A 24,788-nucleotide genomic window follows, 5' to 3' on the forward strand; every position below is an offset into this window, starting at 1 on the left:
CCATATTATCTATATAATTTATCTTGTATTGCATTTGGAGTCATTATTTTGAGACTTGTTTAGTATTGTTGCACATTAGAGACATTTTTAATTTTTAAAAATATTGTTTACAATTTTAAACTTGTATTATCATTTTTATTTATATGTGTGTTCGGGTATTTTTAATTTTATTAAGCTTGTTATTAGTTTTTTTCATTATTTAAGCACAATTTCGGGTGTAGGAAAAAATAGGCGGTAGTCATTCAGAAGCTACTCTTAATTCTAATAAAAATGATTCAAATGTTATGTTGTCCAAAGTTTAGTATTTTTTTTCAAAAACAATTTGAGTTAAACGTGATATCGTCTAGCGTTTAGCCTCTTTATTTTAAAGGAAAAGAACATGGTAGTGTTTTGGCTTTACACGTGTTATCGTCTAACGTTTTTTTTTAAATGGAGCAGAAAATAATGATATAGCGTTTTGGTGCAAATGTGATATCCTCTAGCATTTTGACTATGTAAAATTTAAAAATAAAATCAAAAAGATTAAATGCTAGACATAATAGTGTTCAAGTAAAACGCTGAATGAAATAACATTGGTGGATTATATTTAGGGCATTCTCACTTCACCGGGCTTATAATATTAGGCATTTTTGTACGAAACTGTGTCGAATATAGGGCCAAGCCAACCCCACTTTAATTTCGAGGTAAAAAATAGGTAATGAAAAACTGGAGATACAATCCGAAACACATAATAATGTACTGAACAGACGACCACTGCAACTACCGATTCTTAATAAGGCCAGAGCACAGTGTGTGACAACTAACAATATCAAACATGAGAAAGCGAGATTTAGCTATTCTCATGCTCTCCGCTTTTGCCATCTGCTTCTCCCTTCATGTATGTAATCTCTCTCTCTCTCTCTCGATCTCTATAAACCCTAGCTATATCATCACTTAATTATCCCTATCTCAATTATGTACATACTTTTAATTACTTAATTGTTGATTCTATATTTAATTTAATTATACACTGAGCGTAAATTGTTTAATAGCATGAAGGTGATTTTTCATTTAAAGAAGCGTGGTATCATTTATCTGATGAATATCCAATTAAGTACGAAGCTGACCGCCTTCCTCCGCCCATCGTATCTGATCTTAACGGGTGACGGTAAAAATGAGGTTCTTGTCGCCACTCACGAATGCCAAAATTCAGGTAATTTCGCCCTCAGAGCATCTCCAGTCAGAGTTTTTACTTCAGTGGTATTAGTTATAATGATTAGCTATATTTAATAAAATTATTTTATTACTATTTTTTACATACATATATATACATATGAAAATTTATATGTTAAAATAAATTTAGTATATATTTAGTTAAGTACAATTGAAAATATAAATAATATATTCAATGAAAATATATTAAATATAATAGCAATTTAATATATATTACAATTGGACTATTATAACATATTTAAATATAACCAAACATAATTAATAAAAATTACTATATATCTATTATAAAATATATAATTATATATATTATATCTATTTGTATTTATTAACATGCAATGTATATTAAAATATATATATTAAAGTTTAAAATATTAAATATATAATAAGAATTTTAATATATATATATATATATGTATATATTAACGTGCACGTTAAGGTTGAAAGGATAGAAGATATCTAAAATTATTGCTAACAGGTTTAATGGTTGGAGGGGTCTATTTTTTAACTAATATATATATCATGCTGTCACCTAGACTTTTTAGCTAACAAGTGATGATCGTTGGAGATGCTCTTACTTGTACATTGTGTTTTCCTTATCAACTTATATGTATGAATTACTCTATCATATTTATGGATTTTTTGATAAATTAATATACAGGACGACTCCAATATATAAAACAAGATTAGCTTACAATATCAACATGAATTTGTTATTTATAGATAATGATTATAAAATTGAATAACTTACTACTAAAGTTCATTAATGTTACATATAATCCGAATCAAATTTCATAGAAGTAAATATAAAATTTACTACTCTAATGTTCATATTTGAATTTTGAACAGAAACTTTTATTTATATTGTAGCTGGTATTGGTTTTTTTGATAGTTTTTTTTGGCTGATAAATCAATACGTGGGTAAAGTTATGTTTGAGTGTTTTTGATTTCTTGTTCCGTTTTCTTTTGATGTTGCTTCTAGGTATTAGAGCCTCATTCTAGACGTGTGGATGAAGGATTTAGTGAAGCACGCGTTCTTGCAGAAGTTTCCTTGTTGCCAGACAAGATTCGTGTTGCATCTGGAAGGCGTGCTATAGCCATGGCTGCAGGAGTTGTTGACCGGATCTATAAACATGGACAAGTGCAGAAAGAGGTCCTTGTTGTTGTTACTTCTGGTTGGTCTGTTATGTGTTTTGATCACAACCTTCAAAAGCTATGGGAAAAGAATCTTCAGGTTTGAATAATTTCAAAAGTTTTATTATATGCCTTTTGCTTCCGTCTTTTGTTAGATTTTAAGTCAGTTTGTAGTGATACACTCATCATATCCTCGATTTTTCTCAGGAGGATTTCCCCATCCTGTTCACCACAGGGAGATAGCTATCTCTATAAGCAATTATACCATAAACACGGAGATTCAGGCTTGATCATTGTAGGAGGAAGGATGGAAATACAGAGTCATGTGAGTTTTTTAGCTTTGCACTATAGTTACCTCTCTATTTAGCTATTTCACTAAGCATGTTGCACGATGATCTAATCTATGTGATACCATTAAACCTCAGGGAAAAATTTAATTTTGGAGCTTTTGTATTTTGGAAATGTACTTGCTATATTCTTTTGTATCTTCTTGGTTTAAAATAAACACGTACAGTTTTTCCTTTATGTTTCTGGGCATATCAGTGACATTTTGTGTCATAAAAATGTGTTTCTCTCCTTAGATTTAGTACTTTTAAATGGTTTAGACCGATGTAGATCGTGGTTTGTTAATTGGAGGAATGAAGCTGGGAAGCACGGGTGCGGGGATATGGGAATTCAGCAAATTTAAAATAATGGGGATTCGGGTGCAGGGGGATACGGAAAATTTTAAAATATTAAAAAATATTATAATATATTTATTTTAACATTTTTTTTATAAACACAATTACAAAAAATGTTACCAAACTAATAAACTAATATTAAAAATATAAGAAGAGTGTCTGTGATAGACTGCTTAAGTTAGTGGGCTGAACCAGCCAAATAGTTGACATACCCAGGCCCAAACTAACAGGCCGAACTAAAATATCCACACATATACACGTAGTCACGCATATATACATACATACAGCACATCAAACACATCTGACGCATCGAAGATTGACCACAAGACAACACAGTGACTGAAGAACAGATCTCCCTCCCCTCCCGGTGTATGTCTCTATCTGTTCGTTTGATTTAAGGCTGGTTTTCGTTGTTTTACAGTAGCTGAAAAAATGACCATAAATACCCTTCCCGCACCCCCTCTCCCGTACTCCCCCGAATTCCAGCCAGGTAATACGGTGACATGCCGGGTGGTGCACCCCGTACGTATGACGCCGCTCCCCCGCGCATCGCTGCACCAGTCCGCACCCGGTGCGCAGTGCAGCACCTAAGTGCCACACCCCTGCTTTTCAGGAATGAAGTAACTAACAAATCCCGGTAAGAAGGAAGCATGGGTTATTAAATGACTTGCTATTCTACCTATCAAAATTGAGTAGGTCATCTGTCCAGCTAACCCGACCTTGATTTATCCGTATAATACTTAAACATGATATATATGTTTTTCTGGATATTTAAAAAAAAATCAATTACAGTTGTACAGAGAGAGCGTCTTGAATTAATGGGCAAGCTCAGACAGTGCACACCAATATGGTTCTTATTTCTTTTGTAAATTGCTCTTTTTTTACTTGCTTTCTGACCTCAGGAAAAAAAGGATGTAGACAAATGAAGTGGGTTTAAAACATGTTTCAGATGGCAAAAATTATGCAAACCTAGCCTTCTAAACCAATTAGCAAATTAACAAAGTTAACTTTAATACTAACGGACTTGTACCTTGGAATCATTTCTCTTGAGATTGAGGATTGTATGGACTCGTTGTTTAGGGACAATATGTGAAGCCTTCTGCACCATATTTTAGCGTCTGTTTGGCAGTGATGAGTTTTTGGTGCTATTATTCCTTTTAATATATTATTGACCAATTCCATGAGGTAAATGGATCGTGTGTGTGTTGTCAAATACGGTGGAGCTTGAATTTTTATCTAGGATGGGAATAGCATGGAATGGTTCAAGTTATTTTACAGAAAAATTTGTAGCAGTTTCTTTATTTTGGGCAATTAAAAACTTGTTGAAGTAGTTCTGAAAGGAATTTTGTCAATTACTTAAAAATAAAAATAAAAGATAGAAATAAATGAGAATCTTTTATTATACATATCAGGAACTAATAATCCTAGTTCTCAGACAAAAACTAAATGGGCCTATATATATTGAGCATAAGTTTAAATTCTTTTTAGCAACAAGATCTTGAAACTAGGGGTGAGCATTCGGTTCTGTTCGGTCCAAACCGGACCGAAACCGAATAGACCGAAAAAAACCGAATAGTCATTTTTCTTGGACCCAACCGGACCGAAGTTATAATATGGACCGGACCGAACAGAACTGAAATAATTCGGTTCGGTCCGGTTTGGATCCGAACAGGCCGAAATTTTTTTCAAAAAGAAAATTGCATTAAAAATTAAATCACAAATTATAAAATTTAAAATATAATTAAAGTAATGTGACATGTAGAGTTCTAAGAGTTTATAAATATAATTAAAAATTAAAAATTATAATTATAATTTTTAAGATATAAGTAAAATGTATATAATATAAAATTATAGTACTTTATGATTTGGTCTATTCGGTCTATTCGGTCCGGACCGAAATATTTGTTAAAAGAACCCGAACCGAATTTTATTTCGGTCTATTCGGTCCGGACCGAATAGACCGAATTTCTGGAAAAATTAGGACCGAACTGAACCGAATTAGCACGGTTCGGTTTCGGTTTTTCTGTTTCGGTTCGGTTTTGCTCAGCCCTACATGAAACATCAGTACAAAATTTAGATAGCCTGTATATAGTGGGAGGGTTGGGCCCTCTCCACCCTTCCAACCAAGTTAAGTTGCGTTTTTGGAGCACTAGATTTGCAGTCACCGGAAATTCAAGCATGTTTTGATTTAAAATCTTCTGTTTGCCCTAGAAACTACGTCCGGATTTAAGGTTTTGTTTTTCTTTATATATTTTCTGTTGTCCAGTGTAAGGATTTTCTGCTCGATATTGTTAGTTTTCTAGTTCATTGCATTCTTTAAGGTATGTGTGTGTATATATATATATATATTTTTCCTCTCTATTTTCTGTTGTCTGGCGTAAGGAATTTGCTCGATATTGTTGTTAATTTTATAGTTCATTACATTATAATCATTTTTATTAACCAATTAACTTTCTTTTGCTTAGTGATGGCATCTTATTTTCGAATATTGTTTAAATATTAACATTCACAACTCTTATAAATTCTAAAAATCTTTCCAGATGCAAATGGATCCTTTTGAAGATATCAACATGGCAGTGGATAGTGAACAGCATAGAAGAAGTGCAAGTGAAAAGGAGGTATCTAGTGGACTGTTTCTGTTGTTAAGTTATGTGTACAAAGTTAAATGGTAGTTTAGATTAAATATGGAAGGGTATAATAAAGGTCCGTCTGACATAGAACACCAAAATTATATATGATATATTCAAGTTAATTTCATCTCATGGCCAAGATAGGTTAAAGTTTGTTACATATTTTAGAAATGCTACATTCTTGTAATATTAAATACTCATGTTTTATGATCTTATTAAATGTGTAGGCCTTTGAGAACTCTACCGTGGACTTGCGCCATTTTGCATTTTTCGCGTTTGGTGGTCGATCAGGAAAGCTTCACTGGACTAGAAAGAATGAGGTTGGAAAACATATGTACTCCAAAGTTGGACCAGTTTCCCAAAAATCATTTATTAAGTTCTTTAATTTATTTATATCTCATCTGTTAATTGTTTTTTAGAATTAAACATTTTTCTAAACCAAACTCCAGTGAAGGAACTGTTGAAAAATACCTAAACACTCCACCTGAATATTTTAAGTATGTGACTCTTCCATTTGTATTTTACATACATGACTACTACTATGATTTAGAACAGGCAAAGAAATTGAACCTAGTGATTTCATAGAAGGTGCAAAGGGATTAAGATATGAGACCGGCTCTTCAAATTTATTTCAGACGGGCTTTTTATTAAGTAGACTGAGATATGCATGGCCGAAGCATTAACTAATCATTTACTGATACTGTTTCAGGTCCAACAATTTAATGTCGTACAAAATTATATTCCTTGAGGTTGTAGAAACTAGAAACTGTAAACGATAAATTTTGAAACTTATGCATGGGAATTACATCATCTTTTCTATTTGCTAATTGATATTATGCTATTACAGGATATTGAAACACTGTCATCAGACGCATCTCAGTTAATTCCACAGCATAATTACAAGCTTGATGTTCATGCTTTAAACAGTCGCCGTCCTGGAGAGGTATGGTACTATGGTAGATTCACAGAGGAAGTTGTTAATCTGTAGTTGTACTTGGAAAGTATTGACTTTTATATCCTGCCTAGGGTAGTCTCTATTTATAAAATCTCTTTAAGTTGTCGTAATTATGTTGTAGAATACAAAAATAGATATCTTATTCATGGCAGATTTAACTATCAGTTACTTTGAACCAAGGTAACTATATTATTCTTTTAAGAAAAAAACATGATTATATAGAGAGACTTCTTAATCTTAAATTTCAGTTGTATTAAAATTAAAATGTAATGCATAGTGCATTCTATTCTGGACATTTATTTGTAGTATTATATTTTCCTACAAGTTATTTCACTGAACAATTTGAATGTAGTTTGAGTGTAGGGAATTTAGAGAATCGATACTCGGAGTTATGCCACATCACTGGGTAAGTATTGTATGCGGTATCTGTGTTTGTACACATCACTGGTAAATGTAGTTTGCATTTTGTATGTTCAGACATCAGTTTTTTGGTCCCAGGATAGGCGGGAAGACACGTCGTTAAAATTGGCACATTTCAGACGTCACAAACGGAAAGCACTGAAGAAAACAGATGGAAAAAGTATGACTTACCCGTACCACAAGCCTGAGGAAAATCATCCTCCGGGCAAGGACTCCACCCAAAAAATTTCGAACTTGATTGGAAAAGCAGCAAAATATGCTGGATCAGCAAAACCAAAGAAGGTTGTCTTTCCATCCTTCTACATGTCGGAAAAAATAAAAAAGAATTGTGGTACACTTGCTAGTAATTGATTTATCTGATTCGGATATATTTTTTCTATTATAGCACCATGTCAGGAATTGGTGGTTCCTGAACTAGTTTTGTAACTGTTTTTGGTATTTTCTAGTTAATTGAGAGAGATAACAGCTAGATATAACAAAGAAACAGAGAGAAACAACAGATTAGAGGCAGAAACAGAGAGATAGAGTCAGAAATTGTAGAGAGAGAGACAGAATCTGATAGTAACTTGAAGAAGATAGATTTCTAGAGAGAATCTCTAGAGAGAGAAGAGAGAGACTTGTGGAATAAGTTCCATTTTCATATATTCATAATGCATTAAAGAAACAGAACACTAGTCTGGTGTATATAGACCAGCACCATACAAGATTGTAAAGACCAAACTACCCCTAGTTGATTTATACTAGCACACACCACACCATAACACATCAGCACAGTATATACTACTACTGCTACTTATTACCTTTTCCTGACATATCTCCCCTCTTGAAAATGAACCATGTCCTCATGGTTCTTGCACTTTTCAACTTCTTCCCACCAGAATGAAGTACATCTTTGCTATGTTTTCTTTTCTGGTACATGACAACTCTTTTCTATTCAGAATATCTTGCATCAATGGTTGATGTACAGAAAAATCTCATTACCAACAAGTTGAATTTCCTGCAAACACCTCCTGGATCAAAAATTGTTATTGAATACCTTCTTCTCCAGCCCTCCTTGACTTCAAGTCTTGTTATCTTACATGAGCTGCCTTCTCTTAATACAATGTACTTGTAGAGTTGTACAATTATCTCACCTATCACAGGATTACATTGTTGATTAGTCTCAGCCAGAATTATATCAATTCCATCACTCACTTGGACATTCTGTCTTTGAACTCTAACTGAAATCTCAATCTCAGTGATAACCACATTCCTCTGCAAATGAGAAAGTTCCTCCAATAGCTGCTCTATTGCTAGAGAATTCAAACTAATATCATGCCGATTCCTGCGTTGATTAGCAACTAAGACTTCCATTACAACTGCTTCCTTTATCACCTCACTCTTAATCGTATTGTTGAACTTGTTAACACCTTTTGATTCCTTGTTTTGCACCTGACCACCCGGATCAAAGATAAGCCTATTCCCATTGCTAAAATTGTCAGATTCCATACCTAACCCATAAGAATTTTCAGCTGCTGGGGAATCTTTGATATTTAATTTGCACAGAAAAGCCTCAACAATCTTTTTCATGTTGGCAGGAAATAAGGAAAAAACTTCTTCCAACTGGAGTGTCATCTCATTAATAATATTGTTACCGCCCTTCCACTGTTTTAAGTCTTTCATTTTTGCAACCAGTTCCATTGAGCTTTCATTTATGCAGATTTCAGTTGTTTTCCTAGCAACATGTTCCTTGGTGAAATCAATAGAATCACTCAATCCATCTCCACCTTCAGCTAAAACACAGTTTTGCTTTCAGAGTTCATGTCCAACACAAATTTAGTCCTAGATGAACAGGTTGAACACTTAATCAGGTGATTCACACTAAGAGATTCAAACTTCTCTCTTGGAAACTTTTCAATAGTGTCAGACTCACTAGACTCACTGGGAAAGTGATTTTGAGGCTCCACAATTACATCCCTCTTTGCCTTCAAGGTTTTAGATGCTTGCCCATCACCAATTGGGAGTTGCATCTCTCCTTTTTCCTCTTCACTAGTTTTCTTATAGCTTAGCTAAATTCTCTTTGTACAATATTGCTGATTACTTTCAGTTTCCTTGTCACGATCTTTTGACTTCTCTTCATAGGCTTTTATGGAATTTAAATCTTGATGTTTTAAAATAAAACAAGGTGCAGGCTGCAACCTCAACTTAATACAGTTCTGAGGATGCTATCACATCTGTCGGCATTTGAAACTCTGGCCCTGACTTTATTGTCACATGTAGATCTTCTTTTTCATCATACTTCTTCTCCCTTAGTTTTATTCTTAAATCAGATGTGCACTCCAACACCTTAGCATCAATAGAATTGCCTTTTTCAAAACTCTGTTTAGGCTTAAAGAAATCCTCTAGACCCAAAGCTATACAAATGATTTCTTCATAGCGCCAATCCTCTTTATCTTCACCTGGCGATTCATCAAACTTTGGAGAATTTAATTTGAGATGATGTAATGATTCGAGTAGATCATTTCCTGGTAAACTAGATTCAACAGAAGGATTCACATATCCAGCTTCTCCTTTTTTCTTACCTTTCATCTTTTTCAAATTTTCCATCTTCAGAGCAGCTTTACCAATCAAATCTTCTAAATCCTGAAATCTCTTATCAGAAGTCTCCTCGTACCCGAGGAACTGCTGTTGAACTTCTTGTAAGAGTTCGTCAAAGCTTAGTCCATTGGCCTTTTCCATGCTTATTCTGCTGATGAAACAATTCCTTACCACAAACCAATAGTTAACTACACTCCCTACTATAGCACTACAATTTCCCACACCAGTACCAATTGATTCTCACAAACAATTAATCAAACACCAGAGTGCTTGAACAACAACACACTTCAATAAGCACAATTTCTTCGGAACCTTGTCTACCAGTAACAAGACGACAATATCTGTAGAGCACCACACCTTCCAACTGTCCTCCAGTTCAACACTCCACAACTATCAGGAAAAAATACACTACAATATCAATTCTGCAGAGTTTCTACTTCAATTTACTGAGTTAACTTCTCACGTGCAATTTATCAAACAGTTTTAGTGCACTATCACAAGCACTCAACAATTCGCCAACTCTTACTTTACACAGTCAATATCTCTTCTGTTACACTACAACACCAGTCCTCCTTTCAATTTCAACCTCAATCTTCACAATTTTACTGGAACACTTTTTATTCATATACACAATTAGTTCACAATCGCATCTCCTTGGCAATTAGTCAAATACCTTCAGTACTATACCTCATATTACACCACAAATACAGTATAACTACCAGCAAAACTCAAAATTTTGTGATTTTTCAATAAGGAAAACACAAAACTAGTAAAAACTAATAGAAATGAGTATCTGCTAAACTTCACTTCAAAAAAACAGATCTGTTTAACACAACTACTGATCTGTAAGTAATAGAAGAGAAACAGAGTATCTTAACAAATTTAGCCATAACTTGAGATTTATAACTGCGATTACAACACTTCCACAACCGCTCGACTCGTTTTAACTAGCACAGAAAAGATGAAGCAGTGGCTGGATCAAAATATGGGCTCTGATACCAATTTTTCAGGAATTGGTGGTTCCTAAACTAGTTTTGTAACTGTTTTTGGTATTTTCTAGTTAATTGAGAGAGATAACAGCTAGATATAGCAAAGAAACAGAGAGAAACAGCAGATTCGAGGCAGAAACAGAGAGATAGAGTCAGAAATTGTAGAGAGAGACAGAATCAGATAGTAACTTGAAGAAGATAGATTTCTAGTGAGAAACCCTAGAGAGAGAAGAGAGAGACTTGTGGAACAAGTTCCATTTTCATATATTCATAATGCATAAAAGCAACAGAACACTAGTCTGGTGTATATAGACCAGCACCATACAAGATTGTAAAGACCAAACTACCCCTAGTTGACTTATACTAGCACACACCAGACCATAACACATCAGCACAGTATATACTACTACTGCTACTTATTCCCTTTTCCTGACACACCATGCCACAGACCTACAGTTGTTTGGTAAAAGTAAGTATTTTTAGTTATTGTTAAGAAATGAGTATATGCTGATAATTATTAGCATATTAGGTATTTTGGATAAGCGTACTGGTTCAGGACAAGCGCAGCGTGAAACAATATGGGAAGAATATATAGAAGATTCTGGACGCCGATTAGTGGTTTTATTTAGGGTAATTTTTTTGACAAAATGATACAAAAAGTAATTTTTGTCAGCCAAGCCAAACGGGCTCTGAATGACACTACTCCACTACTTATATAGTCAGATCCTGACATTAAAGGCCTTTATTTAAACTTATTTGCTTAGTAGTAACAATACAAACCTTGTGTTTATGCACATTTTGGTAACTGATGGTCTCTTTAAATGAATGCTACATAAATTGAGTAGTAAAATTTTATTTGTCATTGATCTGATCCAAATTTATATATTATCGTCGGAGTAGTTTGTTCACTTATCAATGAATTTTTAATAGTTATTTACATACAAATTTATGATATTCTTTGTAATTTTGTTTTGTGAACCAGCCATCAAATTACATTCCTACAATCACAAACCACACCCAGCTTTGGTGGGTTCCCAATGTCGTTGTTGTTCATCAGAAGGAAGGGATCGAGGCAGTTCATTTGGCATCCGGCCGTACTTTGTGCAAGGTAATTATTAGGCCTGAATACAGTTACAGTATTATAACTTATAATGTTGTAGACACTATTATCATTAGAGGACCCAGAAAAATTGTGGACTGGGATCCGTGTTCAGGACTTGTATGACAAACCTTTTGGTCAGCCATCCGCTCACCCCTGACCAGGTACACGAGTATGATATCTACCACTCACCAGAATTCCTCAACAGGCCGTCACCACTCACCATATTTTCCAAAATAATTAGTAATCGTAATTAAAAAGTAACACAACCAGCATAAAGCTCGTATAATTTACTGGACATTTGGGTGGTTTATATCTTCTTTCAGCATATTCTCCAGTGTTTAGAAAAAAATCCTTACCACCTTGAATTATTTAGCGAGACTTGTGTAATCACTGTTCAGAATAACTTCACTTCAGGAGAAAGGATATAAAGCTGGAGAAAAACAGAAGTGGGTGGAGAACTGAAGATGGCACAGATGTGTAGATCTAGATTCATTTATAGTAAACATTGTTTAAATTATGGCTTCTTGTTATAGTGATAAAATATAAATTTAATATTTTTGGGATGACTAGAAATCACCAGACAATGCCGGTTGTTCTGCTTAAACTTCTGAACCTCTGACTAAAATTTGCAATACAAAGTCTTTTAGTAAATAAATATACACTACCCTATTTCTTCATTTAAGACATGTCATTATGTATATGTAAATATGGAAAATTTAATTCCACTTGTGGGAAAAAATAATGAACAGAAAACTGATAGAGCCCCAATCAGATACACGTATTCAAGGCGCAATAAAAGGGGTGGCTAGACTGTCTAATTGATATTACTAAATCAATTAGAAGATATGTATATATATATGCTATTATTAATTAATAGGAATCTGGGAGAATAAATTAGTATCTTCTATATTTGGAAAGTACTGATTGTGACAGAATATTGTCAAAAGAGGAGTTGAGAGAGACGGGCATAAATTGATTTGAATTGAGCTACTTATGCTCTAGGGAGAGTACCAGGTCTCTCGAATACCTGGGTATCTATCTTTCTGATATTATATTCAATAAAACACTCTTGAATCTCTGATATTCTTAGGCTATTGTTGGTTTTTGTTGCTGATATATATCGAAGGTTCTATCATTTGGCATCAGAGCGAGGTTATGACAAACACTAGAATGGATACGCGGGTGGAGTCAATGGAAAGTGAATTGAAAATCTTGAAGGAAGACATGAAACGGTTGCCTGTAGTGGAACAAGGGATTGCAACCTTGGTGGACCAATTTCAGCAGATGCGACGTGCACAAGAGGAACTTATGAAAGAACTGATAGGCAATGCCAAGTTGCTTGGAGAAAAAGGGTCGAAGTCAACAGAAATACCATCTTTTAACCAAGGAAGCAGCGCCAATGGCCGGGAGAAGGGATCTTGGGAGAGACCTGATTTTAGGGCTCGAAAAATTGAGTTGCCTATTTTTGAGGGTGAAGATCCAGATTCACGGACTTATAGGGCTGAACGTTTTTTTACTCTAAATCGTCTCAATAACGCTGAGAAATTGGAAGCGACTGTTGTGTGTTTAGAGGGTGATGCTCTTAATTGGTTCAGATGGGAAGATAAGCGTAGGAAGATAACAAACTGGGAAGAATTGAAGTCCTTGTTACTGAGAAGGTTTCATAACAATCAAGAAGGCTCTATGTATGACAGATTTCTTGGCCTGAAACAAGAAACTACGGTGAAGGAATATAGGAAGCAATTTGAGATGTTGGCTGCCTCATTGGAGCAGATATCAGAACCTGTTCTGGATTTGTAAAGGGGCTAAAATCAGATATTAAGGGAGAATTAAGGGTACTGGAGCCCAGTGGATTAGAAAAGACAATGGACCTGGCTCAAAAGGTTGAGGACAAAATTAACATTCACAAAGAACAGAAGAGAGGATTGGGTTTATTTAGGAATAACGGGCTAAATCCTAATAACCTCACCGGGGATGTTCCCAAGACCAACGAACGTGGGACTGTTGTAGGAGAACGCCGTGGTGGATACCGACGTTTGACAGATGCGGAGCTACAAGCCAAACGTGCCAAAGGGTTATGTTACCATTGTGATGAAAAGTACTCTATCGGCCATCGATGTAAGAAACCAGAGTTACAAGTGTTACTGAAGCAAGAAGGAGAGTTGGAGGATAATGAAGAAATTGAAGAGATAAAAATCGAGGCCCACGATGTACAAACTGAAGCACAAACAGTGGAAGTATCCCTAAATTCAGTGGTTGGGCTAACTCCACCAAAGGCTATGAAAATGACCGGCAACATTAATGGCCTTGTTGTCGTAGTTCTTGTGGATAGTGGTGCTTCACACAACTTTATTACAAAGGAGGTGGTTCAGAAATTGAATCTGTCCATTACTCCAACAGAAGCTTACGGGGTACAAATGGGGTCTGGACAAGCAATTCCAAGCGAAGGTGTTTGCAAAGGAGTGATGATTTCTTTACAGGGTATAGAGATTGTTGACGATTTCCTTCCGTTGGAGTTGGGAAGCACAGATGTAATCTTAGGAGTACAATGGCTTCAAACTCTGGGTAACACATATCATAACTGGACAACACATACCATGAAGTTTACTATCGGAAGAAAAACTATCACGTTAAAAGGAGACCCGGCTTTACAAAAAACGCGAATATCTCTAAAGGCTATGTTACGAACTTTGAAACAAGAGGGAGCAGGTGTAATGGTGGAACTAGGAAGCTCGATTGTTAAGACTACCGAGGATGATGCAACAATTTCTTTGGAAATTACAGAGGTGTTGCAAAAGTTTGAAAAGGTTTTTCACATGCAGACAACTCTACCCCCAAGTAGAGGCCACGGCACGCTATCATTTTACGAGACGGAGTGCCTCCAGTTAGTGTACGATCGTATCGTTACCCTCAAATTCAGAAGGATGAGATTGAGAAGTTGGTGAAAGAAATGCTGGCAGCAGGGATTATACAACCAAGCAGCAGCCCCTTTTCGAGTCCAGTTCTATTGGTGAAGAAAAAAGACGGGAGTTGGCGTTTTTGCATAGACTATCGTGCTCTGAATAAAGAAACCGTGCCCGATAAATTTCCAATTCCAGTTATTGATGAATTGCTTGATGAGTTACATGGGGCTAATGTGTTTTCAAAATTGGATCTTAAATCTGGATACCATCAAATTCGCGTGAGAGAGGAGGATGTGCATAAGACAGCTTTTCGAACTCATGAGGGCATTATGAATTTCTTGTCATGCCTTTTGGACTTACTAATGCTCCAGCAACCTTCCAATCCTTGATGAACGAGGTGTTCAAACCATACCTCCGTCGTTTTGTGCTTGTATTTTTTGATGATATCTTGGTGTACAGTGCAACCATGGAAGCCCACGCAGAACACTTGGCTGCGGTATTAGAAATTCTGGATTGTCATGAATTATATGCTAATAGGAAAAAGTGCACTTTTGCCAGGCAACGAATTGAGTATTTGGGTCATGTAATATCGGGTGATGGAGTGGCAGTGGATCCATCCAAGATACAAGTCATGGTCAACTCGCCGATTCCTAAAACTCTTAAAGAGTTGCGTGGTTTTTTGGGACTCACCGGATATTATCGCAAGTTTGTGGAAGGGTACGCTAGTATAGCACGACCACTAACGGATCAGCTGCGAAAGGATCGATTTGGGTGGACCTCGGAAGCCACAATAGCATTTGAAAAGCTTAAAACAATGGTTTCTGTTCCGGTTCTTGCCTTGCCTGATTTTAATAAACAATTCGTGGTGGAAACTGACATCTGGATATGGGTTATGAGCCGTGTTAATGCAGGATCAACGTCCTTTAGCTTATTACAGTCAAGTTCTTAATTCTCGATCCCAGCTTAAGAATCTATATACGAGAAAGAACTTATGGCAATAGTCTTCGCAGTGCAGAAGTGGAGACCGTATCTGTTAGGAAGACAATTTGTTGTTCGAACTGACCAGCAGAGTCTTAAGTACCTTTTGGAGCAGCGTTTGGTGAGCAATGAGTATCATAAGTGGCTGATAAAATTGTTAGGGTATGATTTTATTATTCAGTATAGGCCAGGTGTTGGAAATTGTGCTGCTGATGCTTTGTCTCGCAAACCTGTTGGGGCTGATTGTTTTGAATTAGCATATACCAGCTGGGCAGATTGGAATGTACTCGAAAAGGAGGTTGAAAATGATGAATTTCTATCGCAGGTTGTAGCTGATTTAAAGTTGGGAAAGTTGGGAAAGAAGGTTTTTGAATTTAGTTTAGAACGAGGTAAATTGTTGTATAAAGGTCGACTGGTCTTGGCAAGGACCTCATCCTTGATACCTACATTTTTGAGGGAGTATCATTGTTCTCTTATTGGGGGTCATGCAGGAGAGGTGAAAACTTACCAGAGGTTAGCTGCTGATGTTTATTGGGTGGGTATGAAGAAGACCGTAAGTGAATTTGTGAAAAGTTGTGACACTTGTCAGCGCAACAAACACCTAGCAATGTCACATGCTGGTCTCCTACAGCCTCTTGCATTACCAAGTCAAGTGTGGGAAGATCTAACGATGGATGAAAGGATTTCATGGAAGGGCTGCCAAAATCTGAAGGAGTGGACACAATTTTAGTTGTCGTGGACCGTTTGAGTAAGTATAGTCATTTTATTACTCTCAAACACCCTTTTAATGCTAAGAATGTGGCTGAAGCATTTTTGAAATATGTTGTTAAGCTACATGGTGTGCCGCGTACTATTGTGTCTGACCGTGATAAGTGTTTCTAAGCAATTTTTGGACAGAGTTGTTTCGGTTGCAAGGTACTGACCTTCGCCATAGCACGGCTTACCATCCACAAACGGACGGCCAATCTGAGGTGGTAAATTGTTGTTTGGAAACTTATCTCCGGTGTTTTGCTTCTGGCCAGCCTCGTAAATGGGCAAAGTGGATTTCTTAGGCTGAGTATTGGTACAATACTAGCTTTCACAGCTCTCTAGGTTGTACTCCATTCAAGGTTCTTTATGGTCGAGATCCCCCTCCGCTGGTTCGTTATATAGAAGGTTCAACTGCAGTAATTGAGGTAGAATCTATGTTAGAAGAACGAGATGCATTCCTTGATGATTTAAAAATGAATCTTCTCCGTGTACAACAAAAGATGAAACACTTAGCTGATACAAATCGTAGGGACGTCGAATATCAAGTTGGAGATGAAGTATATGTGAAAATTCGACCCTACCGACAGCGTTCTTTGGCTGGACGCAAGAACGAGAAGCTAGCTGCTCGTTACTATGGTCCATTTAAAGTCCTACAACGCGTGGGTCCAGTGGCGTATAAACTTAGTTTACCTCCTACTACTGCTGTGCACCCGGTATTTCATGTTTCTCAGCTGAAACAAGCCAAAGGCACAGATCATTCTTCTCCCACTTTTCCACCACAGTTAGCAGCTGATTTGGAAATGATGGTTGAACCGGCTGCACTGTTGGACGTGAGGTCTGGAAGATTGCAAAATTCCGAGGAGCAAGTGTTGATTGAATGGAAGAATCTTCCCTCTTTTGAAGCCACTTGGGAGAAGTTTGATGCAATCCAAAGTCAGTTTCCTGATTTTCACCTTGAGGACAAGGTGAAAGATTACCCCTCTGCGAGGGGGTAATGATAGAGCCCCAATCAGATACACGTATTCGAGGCGCAATAAAAGGGGTGGCTAGACTGTCTAATTGATATTACTAAATCAATTAGAAGATATGTAATATATATGCTATTATTAATTAATAGGAATCTGGGAGAATAAATTAGTATCTTCTATATTTGGAAAGTACTGATTGTGACAGAATATATTGTCAAAAGAGGAGTTGAGAGAGACAGGCAGAAATTGATTTGTATTGAGCTACTTATGCTCTAGGGATAGTACCAGGTCTCTCGAATACCTGGGTATCTATCTTTCTCATATTATATTCAATAAAACACTCTTGAATCTCTGATATTCTTAGGCTATTGTTGGTTTTTGTTGCTGATATTATCAAAGGTTCTATCAAAAACTAAATAGTTGGCATATATCCAAACCAAACTTATTGGGAAGGCAGAGTAAGAGTACTGATTTTGTATCAGTTACTTTTTTTATTTTAAATCTAATCGTAGATGAATGCTACTATGTGTCACTTGTTCCAGTTTCCGTACAGTTCAGTTCTGTGTTTTCCGTTACGTGTACAGATATTTTGATGTAAATATCATTGCTCACCTCTGCTTGAATTTCTGGATATAATATCTTATTCTGCACTAACAAATTTAATCTCTTAATGCATCATTGTGGCAGCTTCATCTTCAAGAAGGTGGACTCCATGCTGATATTAATGGGGATGGGGTTCTTGATCATGTACAGGTGCGCTTGTTATATACGACTTTTTTCAATTGGTGTGTGAATCTTTTGTTGACTCTTTCATATGCTTTAGTGTATTGTGCAACTTATCTCTGACTTCCGGAACATTTGTTAGGTTAGCGTATCCATAAATACATGTCTTTTACAATGCATGTTGCACGGTGATTTGCTATAGTTACCACAGCACCATGAAAGCTTGCTACTTGACAGAACTGGTTCTGTAAAAAGTCAGTGAGACATAGTGCCTGGTTGGGAAATCTTATAAAATAAGTAACTTATGACTTAAGATGAATAAATGACTTAAAAGTGATAAGTTGGTGAATGCTAATAAGTTATATAAGTGTTTGGATAATTTTACTTATAAGTCAGATTTTTTTTAGATAAATGAACGAAAATAAATAAATTTTAAATAAATTTTCTTAATTCTTATATTTTGAGTTAGAATAACGTGTAAAATATATATTTTAAAACTAAAATTAATAAAAAACGAAAAATTAAAATAAGTTGAGAAAAAGTACGTCGTTACTAAGTGCCGTTTGAGAAATCTTAAAATAAGTAACTTATGACTTAAAATGAATAAGTGACTTATAAGTGATAAGTGAGTGAATGCTAATAAGTTATATAACTGTTTGGATAATTTTACTTATAAGTCAGATTTTTTTAGATAATGAACGAAAATAAATAATTTTTAAATAAATTTTCTTAATTCTTATATTTTGAGTTAGAATAACGTGTAAAAATATATATTTTAAAACTAAAATTAATAAAAAAACGAAAAGTTAAAATAAGTTGAGAAAAAGTACGTTGTTACTAAGTGCCCGTTTGGGAAATCTTAAAATAAGTAACTTAAGACTTAAAATGAATAAGTGACTTATAAGTGATAAGTAGATAAATAATTATAAGTTATATAAGTGTTAGGATAATTTCATTTATAAGTCGGAGTTTTTTTTTAATTTAAATAAATCAAAATAAATATTTTTTAAATATAATCATATTATTTCATGAATTTTAGATTAGATTAACATTTAAAAATATATTTTTTAAAACTAAAGTTAATAAAAAGGCAAAAAATAAAAATAAGTTGAGAAAAAGTAGGTCGTTAATACTTATAAGCCAGCTTATTAGCTTATAAGCCCGTAATAGCTTATTGACGAGTGTTTGTTGACCCAACTTATAAGTTGAATTTACATATTATAAGCTGATAAGTTGAATGTTAGTGACAGCGTACTTTTTCTCAACTTATTTTTTATTTCTCATTTTTTTATCAATTTTAATTTTAGGATATATTTTTTAAATGTTAATTTAACTTAAAATATAAGAATTAAGATAATTATATAAAAATTATTTATTTTAGTTCATTTAAATAAAAACAATTCTGACTTATAAGTTAAATTATCCAAACACTTGTATAACTTATAAGCATTTATCAACTTATCACTTATCACTAACTTAATCAATTTAAGTCATAACTTACTTATTTTAAGATTTGCCAAACGGGCACTTACTATTTACTAACATTCAACTAATCAACTTATAAGTTAAAAATTCGACTTATAAATTAGGTAGACAAACACTCCTCGATAAGTAGTTACAGGCTTATAAGTCGATAAATGACTTATATGTTGTTGGCCAAACAAGCCCTAACTTTCAACTTATCAACTTATAAGTTAGGTCAACAAACACTCGTCAATAAGCTGTTGCCGACTTATAAGTCAATAAGCTGACTTATAAGATTTCACAAACAGGCAGTAGCAAAATTCTAAGTTACTCATAATTCTAAGTTACTCGACTCTACATTTTACCATTAAGTATCCATGTCAGACACTCGACACTCGGACTATGACACTTATTTTGGGCAAAATTATGTATTTTTTTCCAAAATGTTTCCGAGTTCGAGACTTGGACAAGTATCCATGTCCGATACTTCTAGCCGAGTCCGAGTAACGTAGGCAAAATTGGTTACCTGTAAAAGACACACATTTGGATTCTGAAGAGAAGAGAAAGAAACAGACACAAATCTTAAATCTCCTATATTAGTTATGGTTGAACAAATCTTTGAATGATGTAAAAATACACTGATAAATGCTCTCTTTATTTAGGCTGTAGGGAGAAGTGGTGCTGAGCGAACTGTTGTAAGTGGATCAATGGAAGTACTGCGACCTTGTTGGGCTGTTGCTACTTCTGGTGTTCCAGTTCGGGAACAACTGTTCAATGTTTCTATATGTCATCATTCGCCATTTAATATATTTCAACATGGAGAATATTCTAGAAGCTTTGGTCGGAATACGGATACAGGTTCTTTGGAGGTAGCAACTCCAGTCCTTATCTCACGTGATGATGGGCACCGTCATAGAAAAGGAAGCCACGGAGATGTTGTTTTCCTGACTAATCGCGGGGAGGTATGCTGTGACACTACAATTTCGTAAATCTCTCTATCTTTGATGATACATGATAAATTAGTGTGGTTTGTGATAGATCTTCTTAGTGACACCTAAGTCAGTTATCCTGCATGGCGGTATTAAATTATTGTTATGTTCATACGGGTTTAAGCAGGGCCGACCCTGAGATATGTAAAGCTCCTAGCGAAAAAAATTTGTGCCCAACAATAAATCGAAAGAATTATATGAAACAAATATAGATCATGTTTATGTCGATCCAACTAAGCAAGAAAGATTAATATTTTGGTGTCTTTTAGAATAAAAACTAAAATTAAAATATGTGCCCTTTAAATTTGTGCCTATATTTTTGAATCTTTTTCTTTTGTTCCTTCATGTATATAAAAAATGTTTCCCCTGAAAATTCAATTTTTTCGGTGCCCCATTCGCTAGCATGAAGAGCTTGGCCTCAGGGCATTTAAGATGGTTATTAGCAAACAAAAGAGAAGGCTTTAGGAAGTAGTGAAAAGAATCAGACCCATTTTCACAATTGTAAGTTGCTGAATAATAATTAATATAGTAATAATAAGTAAAAACAACTAAACAAGAACTCATTAAATTACATTGTTGGCAGTTTGTTGGCAATTTCTAAAGATTTCAAATTTCATTTATAGGACATAAAGTGATCTGTTTAATTAATAAATTATAACTGAATCTAGAGTGCATTTTAGATTCGTTGGAAATTTTCCGCCTCGTGGTAAAATTTTTAATCATACATCGAGACTTCGAGTTTTGTCGTAAAAGAGCTGTCAACTAAAGTATTCTGGTACAACTCTTTTAGGTGACGTCTTACTCTCCTGGAGCCCATGGCCATGAAGCTATTTGGCAATGGCAAATTTTGACTGGTGCAACATGGTCAAACCTACCATCTCCATCAGGCATGGTAGAATCTGGCAAGGTTGTGCCCACTCTTAAGGCATTTACATTGCGCAAACATGATAATCAAGAACTGATCCTTGCTGCGGGAGATCAGGAAGCTGTGGTGATATCTTCCAGAGGAAGTATATTAGCATCCATTGAGCTTCCTTCTTCCCCAACACATGCCTTGGTGAACGAGGATTTCTCAAATGATGGTCTAACTGACCTTATTCTTGTAACTTCTAGTGGAGTCTATGGCTTTGTTCAGACCAGGCAACCTGGCGCCCTCTTCTTTAGCACTTTAGTCGGCTGCCTTATCATTGTGATGGGGGTAATATTCATCCCCAACACCTGAATTCCATGAAAGGGAAGCCTCGAGTATCATCCGGGCACCTCTGAAAAGACGAGATAAACAAAGGTCCTTCACATAGAACAAGCTTGCCAGTGAGAACCTTTTAGTATTTGATGGAAGCCAGTGTAATGTTCCTGCTTCAGAGATACATTGATGAGTTTTGAAGACTATGGTGTGCTGATTCGCTCTACCTCTTGTGCATGTAACATTTTATATTTTATGTAGGAGAGAGGTTTAAAGTAGTTGCATGAGATTTCTACTTGATTTTTTTTTCTTATATAGACTTCTTAAAAGTTGTATTTAGAAAACTAACATTGACCAGGCTTAATTCAAATTGAAAGAATGATGTTGTGATCAAATTAAAATAACTTCTCCGTGTACAGGAAATACATGTACTTGTATAACATGTTTAATTAGCTTTGGCCATCTTTTAACGCTGAAGAAGCAGAACTTTGGCCGGGTCCAATGGTCTTGGCATTCGAGGGTTGATACAATTGACAGTTATTTTACTGAACCACTAAATTTTCTGTCAATTAATTTTATGACATTTTCCTTAGGCAGACACAGATATGCACAAAAAGCCCGGGCCCGAAAATCTGGTCCGGCCCGATCCGGTCAAGCCCGGCCCGGGCCTTGACGGACCCTATATTTGTAGGCAATGCCCGGCCCGGCCTGGTTAAAAGCCCGGGCTTCGGCCCGGCCTGACCCAATTAAAAGCCCGAAAAAATCCGGTTAAAATCTGATTATTCTAATATTTTTGTTATATATTTATGAATTCACATTTACTATAAATATAAATAATACTTTAAACACACATATATTTACATATTTGTGATTAATAATATTATTATATACTTCATTGCATAAATAAAAAAGAAGATATAGTAAATACACTGTATATATTTGGATAATAATGATAAAACATATTATTCTATAAACATGTTTATTTTTGCCGAACTTAAATGTTTTCAACGAAGTAATGTTTTTTAAAATATTCCATGTAAACTAATACATTTTTACGATGATCTAGTCGCTAACATATGTAGTATTCGGAATCTCTAATAAAATTCTATCCAATTTAAATTAGAAAACCCCGGTCCGATCTGATCCGGTCCGAAAAAAGCCCGAAAACTCGATCCAATTTAAATTAAAAAAACCCCGGCCCGATCTGATCCGGCCCGAAAAAAGCCGGTTAGGCCCGCCTCAAGGGCCCAAACCGGGCTCTGATATTTTCGGAAAGCCCGGCCCGGCCCGGTCAAAATCAAAGTCCGAAAAATCCGGTCCGGTTAAAGGCCGGGCTTTTTAAGGCCCGGTCAAAACCCGAAAGCCCGGTCAAAACCCGGGCGGGGGGCCTTTTGTGCATATCTAGGCAGACATAAGACTCTATAGGTGATGAGCTGTATTTGGTATAATGTGACCCTATCTTTTGTGAATTTATGTTCGTGTATTAATGGTTGGAGCTAAAGGGTGTAAACGGGAACTGTTTCTGATTCTGAGTTATTCGAGTTCAGCTCGTAAAAAATTCGAGTTCAGATCAAAAATAATTGAGTCGAGTTCGAACTCGAAATTTTCAAATTTTTAACCGAGGCGAGCTCAAACTTCACGCGGCTCATAAGGTTCGCGAGCCTTATCGAACCTCTATTATTTTTTATTTTTTTATTATAAATATATATTTTATATAAATATTTACTATTTTTATATATTATTTTTTTTATTGAATCGACCTCGAGCCGAACTGATCATATTTCGAGTTTTTTTAATATTTAATGAAATTTAATTCTAACTTTCGAGCCGAACTCGAGCCTACCAAACTTTTATAAGCCGAGTTTCTAACTTGAGATTATAGACTCGTCGAGTTCGACCGCGAGTTTGAACTATTTTTAATCGAGTTTGAGCCGAGTCTGACAGTGTTCGGCTCGGCGCGGCTCGTTTACACCTTAGAGCCAACAGTTGAGGGATTTATTGAAAATAATTTTGTATTATTTGTATTTGGTGGTTGTATATTTGATTAAGTCGTGCTATGAACTAACTTTATCACATCTGTCGTGATATGGGTTTTTTTGTCAGACTTTTTATTTATCAAATAATATTGTCCCTGATATTTTTGAAAAATAAGATATTTCAGCCGAAAAGTTAATAGTTGAGTAATTTTTAATTAAAATATAATTAAATACAATGACCTAATTAAAAAATTAATTATGTTGAACAAAAGAATATATAAATATGGAACAACGAATTCTACATTGACATTTTATCATAGTTTTACCATATCAATTATCATTTTTTAAAATTTTATTTAAAAAAACAAACAGGCCAATTTCCTGGCACAAGTATATAGATATAGCAACTGACCATCCTACTAAAATTTTTAAAACTTCGGTTTTGATAATACTGGTCTATAACAGAAAATGACTAAAATTATACTATTTGGAGGCCAAATGTTTAAAACGGCATAACATGGATATGGTCCACAATTAAACTACAAAAATGGGCCTTCGTGTAGCTTTTTGAAATTACGGGGTAAACACTAAACCTTAGTTCTTTTAGCATTTACTTCTTTATTCAGTACAATATTTTATTTTTGTTTAATGGTTAATGCCATATGATGTACTCCCTCCGTCCCTCCCAAATATTTATATTTAGGTTGAGCACGGAATTTTAAAAAATGATAAAATAATGGAAAAAGGTTAAAAATTAAGTAAAGTAGGGTACATATTAATATTATAAGTATGAAGTGGGTATATGGAGAGAGTAGTGGATGTAGTTAATTTAAAAATTATAAAATTTTTACTATTTTTGAAAATTTTTGAAATGTAAACAATTGGAAGGGACATCCCAAAAAAAAGTGTAAACAAATGGGAGGGACAAAGGGAGTATCATTTTGAAACCGGAAACACCACTTAATATGTAATATTTGGGAATTTTGTGAATATTATGTGAATTATTAAATAATTTAATACTCCCTCCGTCCTATCAATTTTTTATATTGGGTTTAGGTACGGAGATTAAGAAAAATATAAATAAGTGGTTTGTATGTAAAGAATTGAGATAGAAATCCATGAAAATAAAGTTTAAAGAAATAAATCAGACGATGGAGC

The 24,788-nt window shown here is 35.1% G+C and overlaps 1 pseudogene; it reads left to right on the top strand.

Annotated features, from left to right (window-relative positions):
* The first annotated feature begins 2,195 nt into the window (after positions 1-2,195).
* Positions 2,196-21,737, top strand: LOC141700240 (uncharacterized; annotated as a pseudogene).
* Positions 21,738-24,788: the final 3,051 nt, after the last annotated feature.

Source organism: Apium graveolens, unplaced genomic scaffold (genome assembly GCF_009905375.1).
Source record: "Apium graveolens cultivar Ventura unplaced genomic scaffold, ASM990537v1 ctg1940, whole genome shotgun sequence".
In the NCBI taxonomy this organism is placed as follows: domain Eukaryota; kingdom Viridiplantae; phylum Streptophyta; class Magnoliopsida; order Apiales; family Apiaceae; genus Apium; species Apium graveolens.